General features: G+C 42.1%; 1 protein-coding gene across 37 annotated transcripts in view; it reads left to right on the top strand.

The window, feature by feature from the left end:
• Window positions 1-25724, top strand: part of Atxn1 (ataxin 1) — a 398693-nt gene that overhangs the window by 132981 nt on the left and 239988 nt on the right. For 34 of the 37 annotated variants that reach the window (XM_004847648.4, XM_087181186.1, XM_087181187.1 and 31 more), the window contains one exon: window positions 18637-18765. The gene's annotated coding sequence lies outside the window, so the exon portion shown is untranslated. Of the gene's footprint in view, window positions 1-14920; window positions 14998-18636; window positions 18766-22960; window positions 23085-25724 lie in introns of all 37 variants that reach the window. The other 3 variants (XM_087181204.1, XM_087181211.1, XM_087181207.1) reach the window with 2 other exon arrangements.

Below are 25724 nucleotides of genomic sequence, written 5' to 3'. Positions count from 1 at the left end.
TTTCCTGGTAGCATTTGCAGCTGGGCTCTGGCTGTTTGGCAGATAATTGCTTCACCCTAGAAGCTTCAGTGATTCTTGCAGGCCCTGTCTTACTAGAGAGTGCAAGAATGCCACCGTATTTTAAGGAAACAAAGAACAGTAGTATCTCATGCGTTTGTATGAGAGTAAGGAAAAAACCCAGTTCTCTCCACATCTTAACACAATGTAGACATAGTCAGAAACAACAAAATAGAAGTCAAGTGCACACAGCAGAGGGTGGACATAGGCTTCTGGAACCCAGAGGAGTTTTATTTATTGACTTACATTTTCTCCGTTCTCACCAGTCCAGCTGCCATTATTGTCAACAAAGGTTTGACTCAGAAAAAGAGAGGCCTTGCTCCCGTGCGAATGCGTGTGTGGTATGTGTGTTTTTGAGAGAGAAAGAGAGATGGACAGGTAGTCAGAGGTAGAGCTGATTTGCTTTGCTTGCTTTCCAAAATATCCAGGTCCCTAGTGATTCAGAAATACAGGCAGTATTGCCAAGATTGTGTAGAACAGACCGGGACTAGCACTGGAGCCTGTGTGTAAAGTCGATGGCTCCTTCTCAAATGTCCTTCTGCACACAGTGCTTCCGGCTGGAGACGTGTTTATGGCATTTACAGAAACTCCTCACTTCTTTTCCCCATGAGTCTAATCTCTCTTTTACTGACAAAATTCTATATGAGGAAGGGACATGATAGGATGAGAGATGCAGAATTGTATTGATTCACAACCATCCTGAAGTGCCTTTGTCCACGGGGCAGCTTCCTTCCCCTCTGAGGTCCTGGGCATCTCAGACCAGCTCATAGATATCCAGAAAAACAAGTTGTGAGCTGAAGTCCTGTAGTCAAGCATGTTAGTATCTGTGATGAACTTCTTGAAGATTTTGGGATGTGAAGAATGAGCAAAGAGCTATCATCTGAGACCAAGAAGGAGTGGTTAGGCGTTGCCACTGACCCGCAGCTACTAAAACATTTCATTCTAAAGCAAGAAGTGGTTTCGAGCCATTGACATGGTGGCCTGAGGCAGATGGGTACATTTTCATGTGTTTTGACATATCAAGTAGAGACGGGACTTTGGTTTTACAACTCTTTTGGATTTCCACCCACCCCAGACACTAACATTCTACTTTGAAATTACATGTGAATATAACCCTAACACAGGGGGATGTGCTTTCCAAGGTTACCCATGATATTGGAAACACCTTTCTCCATCCAGTTAGCCAGAATATGTGTTCAAAAGTGAGGCTTTCTTAGCACCACTATGTGAGCAAACTGTAGTAAAAAAAGAGTACTGACTGCATATTGCATATTGATTCCGCCTATATGGTGTGGTAGATATTGCCATATAGTCTCATCTAATTCTACAGCTCTTGGAATAAGTATCATTAGCATGATCATTTATGATTAAAAGGAATATCATCTCAGGAATTTTTTCTCCTTTTCTCCAGGCCATATTCCTAGTCATCTTTGAGGCTCATCCTGGAGCCTTTGACTGGGTAATGTATTTTATTTTCCACTGCTACAACACATTAATTCTCGTATGAATTCTCTTTCCAGGATATCTTATCTTCTAAATATCTTCTGAACAGCTTATTAACCAAACATTGCCTAACCAAGAGCTCCAGCATCTCAGTGTCTGAGTTTAACCTCATCCCCGGGCATATAAATCTGCGTCACCTTCTCTTTGACCAATGCCACATCATGAGCAAATGATCTTGCACAATGAGAGAGAAAGGAGTATGCAAGTGCACAGGATCTTAAGAATGACCCTGGAGCAGTGCAGGGATCCTGGGCAGCCCTGTTATATGCCCAGCCTTGCTGCTGGTTCTTTGGTGGCTGTGAGAAAGTCCTACCTTTATGGTTTCTACACTTGTGAAATGAAAAAATGTTAATTAGGGATCTCCCTGAGGTCCATTCTAGCTCCCAAGTTCTGGAATTATATGCATCACAAAATAGGAAGCCTGAACATACAAAACAGGGTTAAATGTTGTCATAAAATGTAACATACATGAGTTAATGGGACACATAGTTCATGGTATGAACTATGATATTGATATTCTACTTTCTGATAATTGCGCATTACTAGAAGTAGTTTGCATCAATGACTAATTTGTATTACTTTTTAAAAAATGAGACACTTTTTATTGCTTCTCGCTCATTTGTTCTCTGAGGTCCATAGTTTTTAAACACTTTCTCTTGACGTGATATATAATATGTTAGACTAGTGTGTGTGCCGTGTAACTCACACGTGTAGCACACAGATGTCCCCAGTTCTGTTTCTAACAGTTGTGCTTTCCTGTTTGTCCCTTTCTGAAACCTAGGTGCAAAGTATCTTCCTTATTCCTCTGTCCTTTATCTCTTTTCATTCAAGGTGATTTTTGTTCTCTTTTGGGGATGGAGCCCAGGGCCTTGCACACGCTAGTGAGTGCTCTGCCACTGTGCTACACACTCAGCCCTATCAGGGGCCTCGAGAAGCCTTCACAGCTGCTTCTCATTGTCTCCACCCCTGTTCAGGGTGTCGAGCTTCCTTTCCAAGGCCCTATTCTTGGAGAGGACAGACCAGGAAAGCCCAGGTCCATGGACTCCCTGCGGTAGTCTGCCTGGTCAAGGGGAGATGGTGTCTCCTGATGCCAACCTGGAAAAGCCTGGCGGAGACACAGGACTGATGCGACAGGACCCACTGTTTCTCATGTGATACCTCCCTCCTCCCACCTGGTTCCTTGTCTCTTTTGTTTTGTTTTGTGTGGTGTTGTGTTGTTTTGGTACCAGGGATGGAACTCAGGACTTTGCGCTTGCAAGGCAGGCGCGCTCCCGCTGAGGTAAATCCCCTTAGGGCTCTGATTCTGCATCACCCCATCTTCTCTGCTCCACCTGCCACTCTCCCACCAAGCCTCACCTCCACTTTCCTGCGGGTCCCAGGGAAGCTTCCAGCTCTGTTCTTGTGCTGATGCCTTCCCCTGCCTCACTCAACTTCTCTAAACTCAGCCAGTATATTTATATTTGATTTTTAAAGTTCAGCTCAAACCCCTCGGCTGGACGAAGCCTAAGACTGGCCTAGCTTTTGGCAAGCCCAGCCTGTTTATGGTGGGAGAGAAGGGGCGGCGTGGTCTCTCCCCTTGCTTGCTCACCTGCTTGTCTTTAAAGAACAACTTTTCCTTACTTGTTTTCCACGAGATTCTGGTTGCCAGGGGTCCAGGCTATGTGAACTCAACTGGCGGGCTGCTGAAGGTTCCTGCCGGAAAATTTTACTACAGGATGGAGGATGGTAAAATGGGCCGGAAGGAATAGCACTGCATCTCCATTGCTGAGGCATCCTCGGATAGCAGGCTGGGAAGAGAAGAGAGAGGCGAGGAGCAGAAAGGACAATTCCCAGGTCTGGCTGGACAACAACCCTGGAAACGGACCCTGGTGACCGGGGAAAGGGCTAACCCAAGACCTGCCTGTAGGGGGCGCCTGGTTCCAGAACCCTAGGCCCTCAAATTCTCAGAAACTGCAGTGGATCAGGCTCTCCCAGTTCCCACACCTGCTCAACCCCAGGGCTGCTGCTCTTACCTGCACTTGGAAACCACTGTGTTCCAAGAGTGCCTTTTAAGATAGCAGTGCCAGCCACTGTATGCCATTATCTTATAATAACCATGTTTCACTACTTTATGATCGTTTCTCTTTTATCAGTGAGTAACAGACTCAGGGAGGCAGTCTGCTCATGGTCATAGTGGAATATGTACCTGGCCTGTGATTTCAAAGCATTTCCATCTTTCCGGCAGGTATTAACACGAAGCAAAATACGCTTTTAGAAGCAGGGAGAGCTACCTTATCCTGTTTCCTCATCCAGAATGCTGGCTGCCTGCTGATGCTGGAATTTAAAGGGAAGTGAAGCTTTTGATGCTTCGCTTTAAAAATTAAAAGGTTTAAAGTACAGATTTTTTTAGGGGTAAGTGAGTGAAGGGTATTCATATCGAAACAAGAGTTAATGTTGGCAGGGGAGGGGTGGGAAAGAATCACTGAGCGGAAACCCCTAGGGCCAAGCGGGGAGGCCCCTTGGGGAAGAAAGGGGAAGTAACCCTACAGATGAAGTTGACCTGCTCTACCAGTCAAGGGCTGGGGATTTAGCTCAGTGGTCCCGGCACCTGCCTCGCAAGGGCAAGGTCCCAAGTTCGATCCTGGGTGCCGGAAAAAAAAAAAAAAAAAAAGACAGCTTTGAATGGGGATAATAATAAGTTTTAAATCCCTTGGTATGGATTTAAAAATCTGTAAGATTTATGATTTGAGAGCCCTCACCCTGAAATACACGAGAATCTTCTATTTGCCTGATAGATTCCATTTGCAAAAATCTTCTGCTTGCGTTTCTCCTCTGAGTTGAAACAAATAGATTTTAGGGGTTTTTTTGTTTTGTTTTTTTGTTTGTTTTTGGTACCCGGGATCAAACTCGGGTCCTTGCGCTTGCGCAGCACGGGGAGAAAGCACTGAGCTAAATCCCCGCCCCTGAAACGAATAGATTTTAAATGTCTCTGTCTGACTCTCAGATTATCCTGGCTGAGGTCAGAATGGAAAAAGGTGGGTATTAGTAGTGACACTGGACAAAGAAACCTAACCCTTGGCGAACCCGGCGCCCCGCCTCTCATCTGGTGCCCAGCGTGTACGTTTCTCCTACTCTTGCTGTAACCATGAGTAATTGGTTCCATGTGCTTTGTGGGAGTGACAATGTAACATGCTTAGATATTAAGAATTTTACTTTCAGTCTTTGCTAATTACTACGATGGGGGTGGGGCTCTTTTTTCTTTGGGGGGCCATCTGCATAATCTCAGGAACAAGCCTGGCTTTGTTGTGCCTCCTTAGTTTTACCTCGCCTGGCCTAGACTTGATTCCTATCTAGATTGCGCTCAGAGTGCACAGAGAAACAACTGTAACCAGCAACAAGCTCTGACAGCTGGGACATCTAGGATTTGCAGGGCATGGCTTGAGTTTCCAGGTCTGGCTTGGGCGCCTTTGGTAAAAGCTGACATTTAACTTGCCTCAGCCTGTGCATTTAGGAATGATTGAAGTTGCTGCCTGATTCATAACTTATAGGTGATTAAACTCGTAAAGTATTTTGAGATTGTTGCTTTCATTCATTTATTCCAAACATTTGTTGTTGAATGAGTGGTGACTTTGATGTAAAAACACTATACAGCATAAAACACTGGCAGCTTTTAGATAGCAATTTTTTTATTTGCTTTCCTAAAGGAATTTCATTACCAAATTCTCATGAATCTTGAACCTCAAGAAGAATAATCCTTTCCTTTGTTGGAGCTTTAAATTTAGAATAATCAGACAATAGTGAAGCATTCTGTTCAAAGCATTCCTTTTAGGCTAAACTTGCTCTTAAGAAGAGATGAATTTGATTAGCATTAAACATCCAGTCAGTGTTTTTGCATCGCTAATACCAGGGAAAAATTTGCAAAAAGTTGTACCTGCTGTTTAATATTATTATACACTCAACTTTTAATTATCTGTTATTAATGGAGTGTAATCAGTGATGTGTATATTCTGAAGTCATTTCCTTTGGCTTTGGGGAGTACTATATAATGCTTTTATTTATTTGTGGTTTTGCTTAGATAGTATTAAACTTGTGCTACACTTTTTGTGCACAGAGTTCATCATAGGAAGGAGGAAGGGAATGGCCCAAAGTATACCAGTGGTCTAGGGAAGGCTCAACTGGAATTTTTCAATTTATTACAGATAATACACAGCATGAGTGATCCCAGGACTATTAATTTTGATTACTAAATAGAAGATAATAGCCAGCAATTCACTGTAGCTGCATGACACAATAAACCACATTGAAGAGATTTCCATGTACAATATATATCGTTATTCCCAAGTATTGCATTTTGAGGTTTCCTAAAAGTAAATCCAAGTCACGTTCCAGTAAAACTACTGCAATGGGCGCTGTCAGATTAATGGTCCCTCCAAAGTGTGCTCTGTACTTCATTGGTTCCAAGTAGGTCTCTGGGGGAGAGGGAACGGACAGAAGAGCCGGTATCTGAACATAGCAATGTTCTAAATAATATTACCTTATTTGTGGTGGGTGTGACTGTTCATTATTTTTAAAACATAGCCTTCTTCTTCCTATCCATTCAGCTTGTTTTTAATGGGCAGCCATGATGGAGACTTATGGTTAGTATATACCTGAATAGGGTCTTTGGGATTTTGAAAGTTTTTTCAACCTGAAAATAGATTTCTTCATCAGCCTGCTCTGGGACCTTCCCCTCCTGCATTGTTAGGGCTCTCTGTGGCCGTGCACCCAGTGCTTGGTGAGATTGCTGTGTTCATGCTTGGGGAGGCAGTGATTGTAAACTCTTCAGAGCAAGCTAAGTGTGGCTGTGATACGCAGTGGAAAGAAAGAAGACCTTGGCTCTACTGCTGGGTGTGGGCCAGTCCTTGGTGACCAGTGGGTTCTGATTGAGCACCATCTCTTTAGCCCTGCTGCCTCGCCCCCCTGTCACCTGGCCAGATGGAGATTCACCTGCTCCCCCGCCTCACAGGTGCCCATGTGGGACACCTGTGAAGATGCCCCTGGATACCTCATCTCCCCCAGCTGGATGCTAAGAGCCCGGGGAGGGGGAGGTGTGTTTTTTTGGTGGAGGTCACTGTCACTGATCCCAGCCTTGCTGGTCAGCGCTGGCAGTAAATGTCACTCTCAGCATCCCTCGCTTCACCTCTCTTGTGAAACAGATGCTGTCACAGGTGCCCTTTGTTCCTGCTGCCCTATCTCTGCCTTGCTGGCCTTGGGAGGTCGGCACCCTGTGTTGTCTTCACCTGTTGGCCAGCTGCGACCTGCTCTGTAGAAAGGGAGGGAAACCAGTGCCCGGGTGGCTGCCATGGGTGTGGTGTGGTCCCCGTACTTTTATATCCGTAAGTGAACTGCAGCTTTGTACCAAGCTTCTGAGACAGGTGTCAACACCTCATTTTACAGCCCATGAACTGGAGGGGGAAGGCAGTAGATAATCTCTGCCTTCAACAAATATTTATTTTGGATATCTGGATATATCATTCCAAGGTAGCATATTGTGGAGAGAGAGGGAGAGTCTTTAAATGAAAACATCTAATTTTGGAGGTTCAGATAGCAGCGAGTCCTTGGAGGACTGTGACCATGCCACATGGGTGATGGGCTCCTACGGTGTGTGATGCACAACACAGCATGCATTGAACCATCATGCTTTGTTCTTTATTAGTGTATATTAGTGTGGTATATAATAAATGCATTCATTGTGGGAATTGGTACATACACACGTGCAGCTTGATCCTTTTTACTTACCATCATTCTTAACACTTTATTTGATCCTAGACTGCTCACTCGACTTCCAGCACAGTTTAGAGCTCAGCTGCTTCTCATTGCTGGACATATGTGTCCCCCTAGTAAAACTCGAACCCATGCTGGGAGCCCAGATAGCTTCCTTCCAGCCTCCTCCCTCCCATGAATTCGGCAGTGCTGCATCTGGCATTTAGGACAGGCTTCCACTTCCATTGAAAATAGCTTTCTGCAGCTTGTCAGGGACCAGCAGTTTTCTCAGACATGGTAGGCATTCTTTGAACATCTGAGGCAACATTTTCCTGGATGAGCACTGCTGCCATAATGGTGACCAGAAAAAGGTGTGGTCTCCACAGGCCTGGCGGGGCTGAGAGGCAAGGGTGAGCATGTAAGTAATACATCTGACACCTTGGAGACACTCTCTCGCAGCTGCTGACGAAAGTTCCCTTACAAAGCCCGAAGGAATTTTCCCCTTTCCACCAGAGGTGTTTATGACCTCTAATTTGCGCACCATACCTCTAGGAGAAAGATAGGAGCTAAGCCCCTGACAGGCTGCCTTGGAGCCTCTGCCGGCTGGTGTTCCAGAGCTGTGTCACTCCTCTCAGGGTGCCTGTTTTGCTGACAGGAAGGCAGGTAGGTTGCAGATGGGAGAGGGGGGCTTTTAGCTGGCACCTTGCAGGTGAGTGCGGTGCTTCCGGGGTGGCCATCCAGGATCAGGAAGGCCGTCCTTCTGGCAGTACAAAGAGGAAGGAGCCCCTGAAATGAATACACTGTGGGTGGGTGGTCCAGCTTGTTTCAACAGCTCCTTTGCAAGATCTTATAATAAGTGTTTGGCCTTTCTATGCACTGAGCCTGCCAGTTAGTTGAAGGCAGAGCCCTTGATGAAGTTTCTTATACCTGCCTTGCCTCCGTGGAGAGCCGCCCTTTGACAAATGCTGCCGTAGTAGGTGATGCAACCTCCACTGGGTGCTTTGGGTAGGAAGCAGGTTCTGACCTCATTTCCCATAGGAGTTTAAAGGAGGAGGGAGGAGGACTAATTAGTCCTTCATTAAGCACTTAGAATGAAGTACCATAATTCTCCTGAAAAGATCGTCTAGTCGCTGAACAAAAAGCCAGACATACTTGTAACACAACATCAGGATACAAAGTCATTTTCAAATAAAAGATTTTTGTAGTTGTGGAAAATGACTGTATTTTAACAGGATCTTTACGTACCGGCATTAGAAAGGGCTCCTTTAAAATGCAGTGCTTTTCAGTATTTTTGCCGATCTTGAAAGCTGTCCATAATCTGGAGTTTTACCTGAGGTTACAGACCCATTTTCCCCCCATCATTTTTGCAGGTAGCCAGCACCAGATATTAGATATCAAAACAGGGTGGCTTTTCAAACACTACTCTTTTAGCAGAAAATAAAACAGGGTATTGTGTTAAAGCTTCCCTGACCAAAAAGGAAAGGCTCTTAACACTGCCTGGCTGGGTTCCAGCTTACTAGCCTGAACAGTGTGATTAAAATAAGGCCGCGCTTTAATTAAAACGTGTGAATCTAATCAGAGGCAACTACGCTGATAGTTACCAAAAAATCTCAAATAGACAACTTAACAGGCACTAATAGCATAACTTGCGTGTTTTACTTCTGTCAACATTCAGGTTTCCTGAGACATCCGTTGTGCATGCAGAAGCCTTTTATGCTTCCTCCTCCGGGTGCACGCCTTTTAGCTATTTCCCTGCCCAGGGAGTGAACTTGTAAGAAAGAGACTAGAAGGTAGAAGGAAGGAAAAAGTAGTGATCAAGCCCATGTAACACAGGGTAATAAGTGGCCTTGGGGAAGAAAGTCAAAGGATTGAAAACAGAATTGCCCAATGCTGCCTGGTTCCCAGCCCATCGCCCCCGGCTCTGTCAGATTAAAGAGCATGCAGAATAAAGTGACACTGATCAGACTGTGTGACCCGTGTGGATTAGTCTCCGCCTCTTCTTGCACCCTGTGCTCGCTCGCCCTACCCTCAGACCCAACCCAATGAGGGAAGTAGGGATAATTGGAGGAATGGTGTAGCATTGGCCCATATGGACCCACCCTGTAAGCCTGGACTGAAGACGTAAGAGCCTTAACCGCTGACCTTGGTCTTGAGGAGAGGGAAGAATCTTTTCCCAAGCCTAGGTCCTGCAAAATGTAATTATAAAGGTGCTTAAATTTTCTATTCTAAAATAAAGTGAACGCTCTTCCTCATCTATTTCAACTTCATGTTCTTCTGCTTCTCTCTAATATTGAAGGAATGAGAAACAGTGCCTCAGTTTTTCATAGTTGAAGGTACTTTAGAATTGTACACGATTTCCTGTTTCAAGTGGGCAGTTTGGGCCCCGTGACCTCTTAAGTCCTTACAGCATTCTTTGAAACCAATGATGGCCACTTTGAGAACTGAATGTCTGAGAAATAAAGCCCTGCGAAGCTTCCAAAGTGCTTACCCTCCATCCAGTCCAAGTTGGTACTTAATGTCACCTTTCAAGGTGGTAAAATAAACCTGTTTTAGGAAAAAACTCAGTTGTTACATTTAATGATAAACAGTGCAAACTTACCGACACGAGAGAGAGTTGTGTTTTCTTCTGTATGGGTATTCATAACTTGAGCCTCTAAAATTAAAACACCAACTTTAGCTCAAATAGGTCTCCTTGATTCTAAGATAATTGATCAATTTTAAAATGTATGGGATTCACAGCTGGTAGGAGTATAGATTTATGTAGTCATTTTGGAAAATAGCATGGTATTATTGTGTAACGAAGAATAGTCATGTATGCCAGGGAAACTTGTGCTTGTATCTGTTGTTTTAATGAACACAACATGTTTCTAACAGGAAAAAAAATGGAAGTTGAAAAAATTTTAAGTCCATCAATGGAGGGATATATATTCACACTGTGAAACTGTTAAAAGAAAAACTGAGATGAGTTAAATTTAACAAAGTGTACTTGAGCAAGAAAAAGCTTCTAGAAATGGGCAGCATTCCAGAAGAAAAGATGGCCAGAGAAGAGGAAGTGACATGGAGAAATAACCTGATTGCCTGTAGTTGGCATTAGCCTTGTGTGGACTTGGTCTGATTAGTTGGCAGCCTGTGATTGGCTGAAACTTGACTGCTTCGAGTGGCTGAGGCTCAGTTGCTTGGTTACAAGAGTATACTCTTTATGATTAGGGTATAATTTGTTTACACATTGAGTTAGGGAACAGTTCACTATCTATGGAAGCTGCTTTGGGCTACACTTTACCACTCAACTACAGAGACAGATTTAGGCCAAACTTATATCAGTTTAATAATACAATAAAATATTATATAGTAGTGAAAATGAACGAACTACAGCTACTTGCCATTAAATCTTAGAAACAATAGTATGTGAAAAAACTACAAACTACTACATACAATATGATAGCATTATCACACAAAATTAAGAGATATATTTTAGAGGGTGATAAATACAAACTTCATGACAGCAGTTAGTTACCTTGGGAGAAGTAGAGGGCTATTTTAGAGAAGTAGCAAATAAGCGGGTGTATCAGTACAGATAATGTATAATTCTTGAATAAGGTGGTAGCTTTATGGGTGTTCATTTTAGTGTCGTGCTTCATCAGTTACATACACATTGCCTGCATTCTTTTGTAGGTTTCAACCTTTGTACAATTTAGTACTTCTTTTTTTTTATTGCCATATTAGGAATTAAACCTAGGACTTTGCCCAATTTAGGCAAGTGTTCTAGCATGGAGTTACATCCCCACCCTTTTTTGATTTTGAGACAGGCTCTTGCTCAGTTTCCCATGCCGGACTTGAACTTGCAATCCTGCTGGCCTCTCTGGAGTAGCTGAGATTACAGATGTGCACCACCACACCCAGCTTACAGTTTACAAATACTTTAAAAACGATAGCATGTGTCAGAATTTCCCCTTCTTTTTCCTATTATCTTATCAGTTGTCTATCATAGTACTTTTTTTTTTTTTTGGTACCAGGGATCGAACTCAGGTCCTTGGGTCCTTGCAGGAGCAGGTGGAGGTACCACTGAGCTAAATCCCCGGCCCAGCCCATCTATCGTAGTACTTTTTCATAGTCTCCAATGTCTTGCGATCACACAGGGCTGGTTACAGGGTGTGATTCTGGCAGTGAGCCCCTGGGGTCATTTGGGTGGCAGAAGTCATAGGGTGAGTTGACAGTAGTTGCCGAGTGGCATCCGAGAGGTGGGAGACGAATTCTGTCCGTGTGACTTTTCCAATCAAATGCCTAGAAAATCTTGACGCATGAAAGAAAAAAAAGCCATTAAATAAGGCTTGGTGATCTCTCGGAAAATCCATGTTTATTGTCCCAACAGTGACTAATACTTCTGAATGTAGACTGTCAGCCTGCATAGGTTATTATGAGAAACTTTTCATTCTACTGTTCACAGCTCTTTTCTGAGCAACATGTGGGCTTCGGCGCGAGGGAGGAGTTGGCAGGAGTGTGATGATGTCACATGCACATAGTGAGGCAGACCGTCACAGCTCGAAGGTTCAGTCTTGAGAGCTCGGTCTGCTCTGTGAGGACTTGGTCCATGTGGGAATAAGAATTACAGTCAAATTGGAACATGGAAGTCAGGCTGGTGTGCTTGAGTCCTGGGGTTCTCTGGGGCTGGGACTTGAGAGAGGGCAAAGCTGCCAGGCTGCTCTGCAGGTCTGTTTGGGCAGCAGATGGGAATGAGATGTGGGTGCTGGTGTTACCGAGGCCCCCCCTCCCTCCAGATTTCCATTCCGCGAGTGAGTGGAATCAGTACCTAGCCGAACACCCGGGGGTCCCTGCGTGACTTGGTAACGTCAGACAACTTCTCAGACAGGAAAATGTGCAGCATGTCTGTTTTTTAAAATAGTTTCAACATCTTTTATGTAATGCTGATGCATCTGGAAGTGAAAATGCTGCAAGTTTCATTTCACTAAAAAACGGGAAAAATTTTTTTTCATTTTAACCTTTAAATCACAGTTGGTGGCCTTTCGTAGGACTGTACATTCACTGATGCATTAAACCAGAATTTCCTGAGAATATTTTGTGTGCAAAGAACTGGGAAATACGTGTGGATCTGGTCAGGACCCTAAAAGAGCTCACATTCTGCAGAAAGGAGAGTGATCATTGCATGGCAGGAAAAATGCAACGTATGTGGCAGCATGTCTCAGAGGAAGTGACACCTGACCAAGTCTTACAGGAAGAGAAATGGATGAGTTGGAAGGACATTCCTGGTTGAGATCCCAGCATTCATAAAGATGAATTTCATCTCATCTTACCAAAATTTTCCCCAGATTTTATGACATGAACACAAAATCGTGATAATGAAATTAAGAGTGAATAAATATAAAAATTGATGACTTAAGGACATTTGGAGCTAACTTTGTTCTTTTTATTTTATTTTACTTATGTTGCAAAGAATATTATATTATACTGTGCTAAACTGCTCCATAGTTGTGGCCAGTGAAAAGAATTATGATTTGGTTTAAAATTAGTTTCATATTCTTATGTAAAGTAATTAAAAGTTATGAATTTAGTTTTCTTCATACATTTTCTCCTTTAACTGTAGTACCTCTGAGAAAAGGTTTTACCTCCAATCAGATCCCTGACTTTTGATTTCATTATTTATCACAGAGATAAATGTGAACTGAGAATAAAAACATCAACTACTGTACATACTGGTAGCATTTGTAAACACTTCTTTCATTTTTTTTTTCAAAATACTGTTACAAATAACCTTCTTTTCTTTTCCTTTTTGCGTAATCTATTTCATTAAATTTCAGAAATTCTAAATCAGAATAGCATCTAGTAGACCACATATGAGACCTGCTTGTTATTAATTGAAACCTTTTATGTCATATTCATTAGCTAGATCCTTAATATTTATAGTCACATTACTCTGTCCAGTGATTAAAAGCAGTGAATGAATATGTATGTCTCTTTTTTAGCAAAGGAAATAATTTACAGTAAATATTTATAGTTATTGAAGCTAAATATTTATAGCACTTTAATGGCAATATTTGTTGTTCTGTCATTTTGATTTTAGAGAGAATTTTTTATGGAAGTAATTCTTTCCTGTTGATTCCCTTATTCCCCCACACATACACTGCAGATTACTGAAACAACAGTTTGTCCCTTAGCTGTAGTTAATAAGACTCTCTTTTACCCTTGGTTTTCTGAATTACCTCTGTATTAGTCACTGTTTGGTTGCTGAGACAGAATACCTGACACACACACCTTAAAGGAGGAAAGATTTATTTTGGCTCAAGGTTTCAGAGGTCTCTGTCCAGGATCAGCTGGTTCCAGTGCGGTGGCCTGAGGTGAAGCTGAACATCATGGGGGAAAGACATGGCGGAGTAAGGCTGTTCACTTCATGGTAGCCCGGAAGTAGAGGGAGAACAGATGTACCTTTTAAAGACACAACTCTAGTGACCAGCTTCCTCCACTAAGCGCCACCTCCTAATCCTAGCTCTGAAGTTTTGAAGGGGTTCATCACTGAGGAGGTCAGCACCCTCACAATTCACGAACATCTCTAGACATTTCTTAATCTCATCCAGTTGACAGTGAAGATGAACTATCACAACCTTTCCAGCTATTTTATGACCTTGTAGGGTTGCTAATGCTTGTTAAAGTTTTAATTAAAAATTTGGAAAATAAAACTGATATAAATGAAGAATGAACTATAAATTCAATTTGACTTCTCTGACTATACTAATGATTATGATTATGGGGTTAATTTTTATAAAATACTTTCAGTATGCTGAGCTCTGTACTAAATATTTCATTTATGTATCCTATTTAGTTCTTGTATCTACCCTGTGAGTTAGGTATTAATATGTCCATTGTATAGATGAATTTACAACCATTGTGCTTCCTAACATTTAATAATATGCTATATTAATGATATACTTTTAAGTACTCAACTCTGAAGTTTTGCACATATGAAACATATGAAAAAAATATGTATAGCAATACCTTAGTTCACGAACTTAATTCATTCCATGATTCTGGAAAAGATGGCCGCATTTGTGTTTGTCACCTGAGGCAGAGTTCACAAACAAAAGCAAAATTTTGCCAGACACTTCCGTTTGTGAACCAAATTGTTCATAAACTGAACCAAGGTACTGCTGTGTGTGTGTGTGTGTATAATATATGCATGTTTGTATTTGTGTGTGCATGCTACATAATGACATTTACATCAGTATCAGACCACACAATCATTGATAGTCACATAACATTACAATGGCATTGAAAAATTCCCATTGCGTAGTAGTTTTACTGTAACTTTTCTATGTTTAGATATGCATGTACTGAGCATTGTGTACTGGTTCGTTTGCCTAGAGTATTCAGTAGAGTAACTTGGTGTACAGGTTTGTAGCCTAGAAGGTGTGTCATAGCTTGGACCATCCAGGTTTACATGAGTGCATTCTATGTTATTCACAGGACAAAATCACCTAATGGTGACTTCTCAGAAGGCTTCACTGTTTTTAAGGGATACTTGACTGTAAAGTCACATTTCTTTTTTGTTCTTTCAACAAGTACTGATTTATGACCATTTATGTGCAAGGCTGCTGTGCTCAATCTGGGCTATCTCTCTCTTGCCTTTAAGGGACTTACAATGTAGTGGGAGAGATGGGCTTACTGGAGAGACAAGTACAAGAAGACGTGGTCATTGCTTTGATAGTGGTAGGTATAAATGTGGCAGAAACATGGGAGAAGGGGCCTCCCCTTCTCCCAGAGGCAGCAGGGAGATCTTCCCAGAAAAGTAGCTCTGTCCCTGGGACTTGAGAAATGAGTGAGCTTGTAAAAACGGTTTGTGCAAGGAATATAAGAGACGGATTGTGGAGATGAGCATGACGAAGGGAAGGCTGGGCAGGGAGGAACAGGCATCAGAGCTGAGTGTCAAAGGCAGAGGAGGACCAGCTGGCTGGGGTCGGATGATAGATAGGTGGCTGGATAGACAGATAGATAGTCTGCCAAAAAATGTACACATGCGTATACATTTCAGGAAAAGAAAAACATATAAATATTTTAATGCTAAATTTATTGAGATGTCTCAAGGCACCTTTGGCCTCTACAATTACAAGAGGTGCTCAAAGTGGTGGCCATCAGCTCCCAGACATTTATTAGTATGGCGAACTGCTGCTTGGGTAACCTCGGTCACTGAGATTGCTGCACATGCTTTTCAGTTTCTTCTCTAAGGTCCAGCAGTGTAGTGGGTTTTCTGCCACATACAACATCCTCTAGGGTTCTTCATACGAGGGTAACACCATCTGTTGAAAAAAAAAATCATACTATTTTTCTTTTCCTGAAGTGTGTATACGTATTTTGGAGGACTCTCATATGTGCAGAACTCCAGAGCTGAGCATTTAAAATATATCATTAACATAGTATATTAAATGTTGTACTTTGTGTGTTGAAAAACTGTCTGCAAAGTAATCCAACAAACACAAATTAAGTGACCATGAATAAGGGATGTCCTTCCTTGCTTACTGCCTGCTTCCCACTTCCTTCCCTCCTTCCTTTATTCATGTCTTCATTCAACAGATTTCTATTCAGCACTTGTAACATGCAGAGCGTTGCATGGACTACTGAAGGTGATAGGGCGGGCAGGAAGGTACACAGGTCTGCCTTCTTGGAGCTTATGCCTGGGAGCAAGCATTAATTAATTAATGAACTAAGCCAAAACTGTGAAATTACAAAAGTGACTAGTCTAACCCTGGAGGGTGGTTCTGTGAAAGCCTGGACTTGGAGGTAGAAACCCGGGCAAGGAGACCAGGAAAGGCTCCCTGAGGAAGAGGGCTGAGCTGAGGGGTGAAGGAGAAAAGCACACAGGACATTTAGGGAAAGAGGTGGGTGATTTGGGGCAAAGTCATTGCAAGGAGGACACCGTGTACAGTGGCCCTAAAGCCTAGGAGAGCAGAAGGCTTTTAAGGAATTGAAATGTACAAAGGTGCAGGCTGGAAGAGAAGCCGAGGCTGGACCTTATGGGCCTAGGGGGCCACATTCAGAATCTAGACTCGATGTGAAGGTGTTGCAGGTGCTTTCAGCAGCAGCTGAGGATGGGCAATAGGAGGGTGTTCTATGGGGCGTCAGGGGTGGAAGCTGGGAGACCAGGCAGGAGGCCAGCATAATAATCCAATAAGCTGTATGTGTACAGGGGAGACGTAGTGCGGTGGGATACACCAGTGGCAGTCAGTGACTTGATGGAATCAATGACAGAGTGGAATTCGGGAGAGGAGGATTTTGGTGCCATTGCTGAGCCAAGGAACACAAGAGGGCTATTTGGATTGCCAGAAAACATTGAGGGGGAGGAGGGGAAGCCATCAAACAAGAATGGAGCTGAAGTTGGCCTTGAAGAGTGAGTAGGTGTTTCCTAGTTGGTATGGAAGGGGAAGGCAGGTTAATCAAAAGCAGCATTGTGTGGAAAGGTACAGTTATAATTAGCAAATAAATCCTGTGCGTGCGTGTGTGTGTGTGTGTGTGTGTGTGTGTGTGTACAAAATACTGAGGATACAAAGGGAGTTGGGGAGAAGGAACTTGTATTAGTTCAGTTTCTGTGACTGATATGAAATACCCGAGGATGGGTGCTTTATAAGAAAAAGAAGCTTTTTTAGGTCACAGTTTGGAGGCTGACAGTGTAAACAAACTGCACAGTGCTAGCCCTGGCAAGGGCCCCTCCAGTTGTGTCACATCATGCTACATGGTGTCACATAGGGAGAAATCACAGGGCAAGACAGGAAGGCAGAGAGAAGGGAGAGGTGAATCTTGCTTTTTTTTAAACATAAGAACCTTCTCACGAGAACCAACTCAGGGTCCCAGGAGAACAGCTGACCTTATCCCTTGAGAAAGCAGAGTAACCTCAGTGCCATAATTGCTTCTCACTCCTCAACCCCCGAATGTTCCTAAACATTGGGGACCAGCTTTCCAGCATCTGAACCTTTGGGGGACAAACTACTCCCAAACCATAGCAAGACCCATAAACCATGTTACTGATGTTTTGGTGTGTACCTGCCTATCTGGTGTAGTGATTCTAAGACCTACAGTACGCAGAATTTGTAAATACACAGGTTGAAATATTTTTAGTCACAGCTCTATTAGGTATGGAAATTCCTTTCTGTCTTCACATATCTTTTATTATCTTATTAGGTTTATATTAATTACTTTCCATATCTTTGTTTAGGGATTTACACATGACTTTTGATATTATTATCTCTCTTCTTTCCCGTGAAATTTAGCCACTTATGTAGGATGTGGATTTTAGACTTTCAATTAGTGTTTTGGCATCTAAATTTGGGATTACCCAACATTTTAAATTTACTAAGGTAACGATTAATATGCTGTCACTTGAAATGTGAACATCTTAAGTTCAGTTAAGCTTGTGAATACAACTCAAAAGGCAGTCACATCCAAAAAGAGTTAATAGTATTAGGAGTTAAGTGGCATATCCACTTTGGGGAGCAGTGAAGTCACACTGAATTGATATCTAACTTTTTTTGATGGGTATGTGTTTGCGATCTATAATAATTACGTTTGAGGGAATTGGTACATTTTGGCCTATGTAACATAGGGTGACTATTTTGGTTCCCTTTCTCCCCTCTTGAGCTCTCCTCTCAGCTCTTCCCTTTCCCCCTGATTCCCTTGCCCATCTCCAAAAAGGCTACTCCTTGTAAAGATGATGTAGTATTGGAAAAATAAGCATGAGAACGGTGATGGCCTGAATGCTGACTATAACATATCCTACTGGTAGCTGTCTGCAGTCTCATGTTTCTTGTCTAATACAGAGCTAATTGTGGTGACCAGCTCTCTCGTGGGGTGTGGTGGATTGAGCAAATGTGTGTAAAGCACTCAGCACAGAGTCAGGAACATAGTCAATATTCAATCATTGTTGATGACTTCGGACATCACTGATAGCACGCATTACCAGAATCATCAACAGAGAGGTACTTAAGGTTTCAAAAGTGAAAAGCAGAATGGTAAACACTCGTGCTGAATTAGCATAGCTTTGTGGCTAGATGGAATCTTGGGGAACATTAAATTCAGCATGTTCCTGACATTTTCTGGAGAACTAGTTTTTATTTCTCTGAAATGTTGCAATCAGGAGATGAGGGGGGAGGTGACATCCCTAAGGTCAGGGGAATGGGAGGATGTGTTCAGAAACAGGATTGTGTTTTTTCTAGGGGAAGCAGTCTTGTGAGTGAGTGTGTGTGTGGGGGGGGGGAGATCATGCAGCAGTATGTCTCTCTTTTCCGTGACTTGAGCTAATGTTAATTGAGGACACAGGTGCTGCCTAACTCAGTGGGAATATTGTTTTTATAATTACAGGTCTAGGCATCTTACACTGAGCTTCTCTACTGCCTCCCTTTCTACTCAAGCAAAACCTGTGTGAAAAGGCCTACTGGGAAAGACCTGACTGCTGATGGTTCTGCACTGGGATGAAAGCACATGGTACAGGTAAGCATCTCCAAAGTCTTTAACCAGAAAGAATTACCATTTAGTTGTGAAGTTCCCCACAGCAGCAGTGGGGATGTGCCGGTGGTATCTCTTCGTGCACAAACATATACATAATGAATATATATCTACACAGTCACATATTCTTCCTCTATGTATTCTTCCTGTCTCTTTTCAGAGAAATAGAATTATTGCTTTTTCAGTGTGAAAAATCATTTCTACTGATTTTGAGATTACTGATAAGGTTAGATGATAAGGCATTGGTAAGGGGGGCCGCTGATTCTGGTCTGGCATGTAGCTCAGTGTTTTGCCAAGCATGCTTGAAATTGGGTCAGTCCCCAGTACCAGTACTACAAAAAAGGGTATGTGGAGGATAATTCCTAAGGTGATATTTATAAATTCAGCCAGAAAGAAGGTCATCAGACGATAGTAGGGAACAATACAATATATACTGTCATCAGCCTTTGGTTCTTAACAGCCAACATCTTTCCATAGCAGCATATTTTCATTTACAATGTAATTTTGGATGATTATATAGCATACCATTGAACAGATTTGCTAAGATTCATTCAGTTGATTGCCTCTACCTAGACATTGAGTTGTCTGTAAGTTTTTTGCTTTTATGCTACCAGAAAAGTTCTCGTAGCTCTATATTAGTTCCCATTACTAATGTCTTCCTTAGGATAAATGCTTATCAGTAAACTGTTGAATTGATTTTAAGACTTTTAAGTTTCCAATTTTAAGACTTTTGATACTTGTTGCTAAATTACTTTCCAATAAATCATGAGTTTCTGTTTCCAGAGGAAATGTTTGAGAGTATCTATGTCCACACAATTTTCTAGTGCTGAGAATTCAGGAAACAAAAAAAGGCTTTGCAGGGCCGGGGATTTAGCTCAGTGGTTCTGCCCCCTGCCTTGCTGGCACAAGGACCCAAGTTCGATCCCCGGTACCAAAAAAAAAGGCTTTGCAAATTGATTATGAGGAATGGTGACTCTGTGTGTGTGTGTGTGTGTGTGTGATGCACATGCATTCAAGAGAGAATTTATTTGTAAATCATGCTGGTTTGAAGAGCCTTCCTCTTGTAGAGAGTAGCAGGCTCGAAATGCAGCAGATTTTGACATTTGAGAAGTAATACTAAATCAAAAAGGAGTGGAAGATCCCTAGGAAATTTCAAGTTCTTCGTTTTCTGCCAAATATTTTTAGACAATTGTGAAATCACTGGATAGCAATAATTTTCTAGTGGAAAACTAAGTTTCTCTTTTATTAAAAAGAATAAAAAGATATATTTCAAAAAGCCTTCATATATGTTTATCCGGAGCTGTACTACTCACTAGTTCAGTCTGTGTGTGTGTGTGTGTGTGTGTGTGTGTGTGTGTGTGCACGTGTGCATGTACACCCAGTGTTGGGATGTGATTAAGTATAACCATGGCAGCCCTGCAGGACACAGGGCTGGGGATCCACTGGGAAGACTGAGGGTCCAGAAGGCCTGGGCTCAGATAGCAGCTCTGCTCTTCTCCGGAGGTGTGACATTGGGCGAGTCTGCAGTTGTAAAATTTAGATAAAAATAGTATCCATCTCATGGGATGTAGTTTCAAGTGAATAAACATGTATTTAAAAATCACCAAACATCTTATATCAAGAGAATGTTTAATGATATAGCAAAAGGATCATAATAGACGTAAACAAATATAAAGTATGATATTGACCATGGCAGAATCCCAGCCTTGTATGATTATTCTTCCCTTCCTCTTTTTTTTTTTTGGTCCTCCTCTGCTGTCTGAAAACAAGTTGAATGTATTTCTAAATGACTTTGGTTTGCATTCAGAGAGTAATTCCAGTGTTGGAGAAACTGCCCAATTGAAGTCTTCAAGTAAGAGACCCATTTAACCCAGGGCTTTGAGGGGAAACCTGGGGTCAGCCCCTTGGGAGAGCAGAGCCACATCCCATCCCTCACACCCTGGTGGCACAGCTGATGTCCTGGGCCAGGCCCGCCCAGGGCCTCTTGTGGACACCACAGGAAGAGTTCCTCACTGTCTGGCACCATATGTGATTTGTCCTACTTGGCTCAGGTCTTTCTTCCATTACTAACTAAGCTTCATTTCACTAAATAAATGAAAGAAGGGTAGATTAAGAGCCCCTCTGCCCCAGCTCTTTGGCAATGCACGCTTTATCCTGCATAAACACAAAAGCAAAAACTGTGGCGTTCTGAGTTCCACCACTCTTTGGCTGCATCTTAAGGTTGGAAAGTGGAAGGACAATGGGCCAAAGAATTGTTTGGCACTAAGAGACAAACACGAGGCCACTTGGATAGCTTCGGCCACTGCCTTTCCCTGGTTTCCCTGCAACTAGCTTGTATCTATAGACATTGCATTCATTTGGGTCCTAAATTCCAGTCTAATTTGAACAGCTCTGTATTTCTCAGAAAAAAGGAACATCTGAATTCCTAATTAAAACATTTGAGCATAAGAATTCCTCTTTAATGGGTCATAAATTATTCTCCTTTAAGTGACTATGAGGATGAATAAGAAAATAAAATTTGTATTTGTACGCGTGTATGTATTAATTCAGCAAAATGAATGAGGTCATAGAAGGAGAGAGGACAACAAATGTCTTGGCAAATATTGGCCAGGAAAAGAGTTCCTAATGTTTTTCCAGACTCGGATGAGGCACCTCATGAATGTAGGTAGAAGGGCCGTATGTAGCCGAGTAAGAATGGTAATAAGACTACCATATGGAACATTTGGTATTTGGATAGCACTTAGCTTCTGGCTAAGCTGCAGAATCAATAGAGACTCAAACAGAGAGGAAGAAACAATTCTTTCGCTGTGGATCGCTAGCTGGAATGCAGAAATTCAGACAACACTGATTATCAAGGGTTTACCAGGATAAATTTCTCCAGGAGGCAGGACAGTGGGTGATTTAACCATATCTAGTAGTGTTCTGGCCTCATGTGTGGTCCAGCAGAGTTTGGTTGTTTCCTTAAGCATTGTTATCCAAACCATTTTTGCAGCCTGCAAGTCCAGGGCCAAACCATTGCTGAAAACTTATTCCACAGGGAGCCATAGGAACTTTAGGGGACCCCAGGACGTGACCAATAGAGAATTAAAACCAAACTTTTGAGTCATCAGCAAAGGTGACAGTGTCTTTAGATTTATCTCATCCAGCCCTTTGTCACTCATTTATTCACTTGGGATGTGCTTCATTAGGAGCTGCTGTTGCTCTCTAGGGTGCAGGGCGTTGGAGATTCCAAGGGAACAGGGTAGATGTGGGGTCTGCACAGTCCTAAGAGAGAGGGAGCTCAGTGGGATCGTTCTGCAGGGAGACTTGGAAGGGATCTGATGAGAGAAACTGGAGAAACCAGCAAAGACATTGATGTGGAAGACACGAAGTAGCGAGAACTCAAGAGCAGTCAGGGGATGGGCAGTGAGGTTGTGATTGTTTACAGCAGCACCAGGTCGGGAAACAAAGAAGCTAGGGAGAGAAGACCACTGTAAACTTTCCTGGAATATCTAAGTGCCAGGCCAGTAAAGGTAGTGCAGCTCTTGATCTTTTAATTTAGATAGCCTAATAAATGCATCATGTTGACAGTACATATTAAGAATATGAGAAACGAATCTTTTATTTTCTATGACTGTGTATACATGTTAGAGGAGTGGATGTCATCCTCTTCTGCCATGGTCTGTGGTAATAGCATATCTTCCTTCATCCTCAACAGATACGTACCAAGGGGGTTGCTTGAAAAATGTATATAGTTCTGAACCTTATGTATACTATGATTTTTCCTAGACATCACTATCTGTGATGAAATTTCATTTATAAATAGGCCCAGTAGAAGATTAACGGCAGTAATAAATACGGAACGATTCTGTCAATATAATGTAAGAAAAATTTGCAATTTGGGGCTGTTGTTAAGTAGCATCCAGGTCACTTGAACACAAGCACTGCAGCACCACGCCAGTGGGTCTGATAACCCGGGTGACTGCCGAGTGCCTAATGGGGTCAGCATAGTCAGTGTGGGTGCATGGGACCAAGGGATGATTCTCTTTTTGGTGGAAAGGAATGAGATTTCATCACGCTGCACAGAACTTAGAAGTTGTTTATTTCTGGAATTTTTAAACTTAGAATCATTTAAACATTTAAAAGTTACGAATTTAAAACTTATGCATTATTTCTGGAATTTTGTATTTAATATTTTCAGGCTGCAGCTAACTGTGGGGAACTGAAACCATGGTAAACAAAACTGCAGAACAGGAAGAATTCCTCTACTTTCTTCCTTGAATCGCCACACAAATGAAGAAATGGGGTGACTGCTTCGCCAGAATGTACTTGCCTTACTCTTTTATTAACTGTATCTTTTCCTACTTTATCCACTGTAATTTACATTACAGAGTGAGGTTAAATATAAAATCAATTCTACCATTTGTACACAAGCATAATTAACTTTAGTTAACTCTAAAGACAGTCTGGGTTCCAGATCAAAATAGTGTCTGTCTCTCTCTAGTTGTTACATCTTGGCCACTTTAGTAACATTGTGTCTGTGACCTGGTTCTTCTCCCCTCTTCCCCTCCTTCCTGGGTGCTTGTAGTGAGTGGGCTTTTAAATAGTAGGATCCACACAGAGATGTCTTTGCTCACCTTTGGAATTATACATGGCTTTGGTAAAAGCGATGGTTTTTCGCTTTAGTTTTGCTATCAGTAATGGGCCTTTTTCTCTCTTATGTCACTCTGTCAGCTGCTGTATTCTGGGGCTCAAACATTTACCATGAAAAAAACAAGCTTTTTTCTTTTCTTTGACAAGCCCAGTTTAGTCACGCATCCTTTGAATCATGAGCATTCTGGAACATAGGGCCTTTTCCACTCAGGGATTGGCAAAGTCCATTTCTATCGTTAAGAAAACCATATTGATGTCCACTAAATATTTAAAACAGACCTCTCCCCCAAGTTCAACCTTCAACATAAATATGTTGTTCACTTTTTCATTGCAAGTCTTTCAGTCTGGAGACAGCATCCATAATTCATAGCCAGTTTGGGGAAAGGCATTATTTTAAGACACTTAATGATATTTTTCATGGCAAAAGGAAAAAATGTAGGGTCAAAGATTCAAGAGTACATAGTGTTTCATATGTAGGCATAGTTTTTCAAAAGTCTTTTGGAGTACATTAGAGTTTCTAAAATAATTTACCAGCCTTCTCTATGAAGCATTTTATTCTCATCGAACTCAGGACCTTGTGCTTGCGAGGCAGGCGCCTGAATCACTGAGCTAAATCCCCATCCCGAAACATTTTATTCTTTACAACTTCTATAAGTAATATGGTTTATAGTGTCAGGATAGAAACATACACATAGTTGTAATAACTTTCATGAAGTACAGTAGAATATTTTATTATCTGATGGAGTAAAACACGTTAGAAAATGTTTAATATAAAAATCTACCACTGGCCAGGGGTTTAGCTCAGTGGTTTTGCCGCCTGCTACGCAAGCGCAAGGACCAGAGTTCAATCCCCGGTACCAAAAAACCAAACAAACAAACAAAATAAGAGATGCATTGAGTCCACCAGAAAAAAATCCACATTCTTCCGAGTGTGGGCTAAGAAAAAACAAAAAAGAAAAAAAAAATCTACCATTGAGGGCTGGGGATTTAACGCAGTGGTTCTGATGCCTGCCTCGCAAGCACAAGGTGCCAAGATCGATCCCCAGTACCAAAAAAAAAAAATCTACCATTGAGCCTTTCCACATTGGGACCCTAAAGCAGATAGATGGCAGCTGGGATTTCCTTCCCCAGTACATGAATGCAGATTTCCACGCAGGCCAAAGGTACTGTTCAAAGTCTGAATCCTGACTAGAGGTGGAGATAATCCTCCACTACAGCTTCATCAAAAAGACACCCTGTGGTACTTTTCAAATTATTTTTCTCTTAGTGTTCATCAAATGAAATGAAGCATTTACATACCTTTTCTAAGTTCTAGAATATAAATTTTATAACTGATAATAGAGTAAAAGGGGACAGAAAAATGATTCAGCCCCTTTTCCCCCTAACTCAAAACCCAACACCCCATCGTTCGTTCATTATTAAAACAACTATTAGAAGATTTGGAAATAATACATAGAATGACTTGGGAGTAATTTTTTTAAGCTAAGAAGAGACAGTTGGAGGCCAAGCAGCATCGAAAAGGATCATTTCTTTAGATTAAATGAGAAGTACGTCACTGATATTTAGGTTTTCACTAAATGTTTTAGTAAACTTGGGAAGGTATCTTCTTTGCCTTGGGAGTTATATTTTGCCCCTCTGTTTTCTTCTCTAACAGATTCTTTCTTCTCTGTCCTTCATTTTTCTTTTCTTTATAGTGGGGCAGTAAATCACTGTTGGAAGTTATGTACTTAGAGACCCTAGGGCCTTGAACCTATGGCACGTGTGTGCCTTAGGAGGCACATAGAGCCCTCTCTCTGAAGACATCACAGATTGTATGGTTGTTTTCTTCTAAACTAAACCTCACTTTTCAGGTTTCACTGCGGTGTTGGCACTTTGTGATACATAAGTGGGTTTTGGACTGCAGCTTGGGCACTCGGTCTGTAAAAGGTTCACCATCCCTGCCTTAGACTCTTGCCTAGCCTGGTCCGTAGTGTATGCTACATGAACACCAGCTGTGGCTATATCCACTGTGTCCTTTTGCTTCTGCTTGACAGTGGTTGTTTTGGTGGAGATTCTGGTGAGTATCTAAAACAAATAAACATAAACAAACAAGAACTCCATGGCTGGTATTGAGAGCTGTAGAAGTTGGGGCTGTGTTTGGCTATAGTGGCAGAGATTTGATCATCTGAGTGTGTCCGCAGAGGGACCCAAGTTCCAGGGCAGTGTCCGTGGACTTGAAAATTAGGAGAGTTTTGAACAAGGTGCTCAGTGACCTGGCTTCAAGTTTCCCATCTGGAACATGAGTGGGTTGCTCTGTGAGGCCTCTTCTACTA

Source organism: Heterocephalus glaber, unplaced genomic scaffold, assembly GCF_053883595.1.
Source record: "Heterocephalus glaber isolate CG9 unplaced genomic scaffold, H.glaber_assembly_v1.0 deba00001472, whole genome shotgun sequence".
Classification (NCBI taxonomy): Eukaryota; Metazoa; Chordata; class Mammalia; order Rodentia; family Bathyergidae; genus Heterocephalus; species Heterocephalus glaber.
The sequence above is the reverse complement of the archived record's forward strand: the minus strand, read 5'-3'. Positions and strand labels throughout refer to the sequence as shown.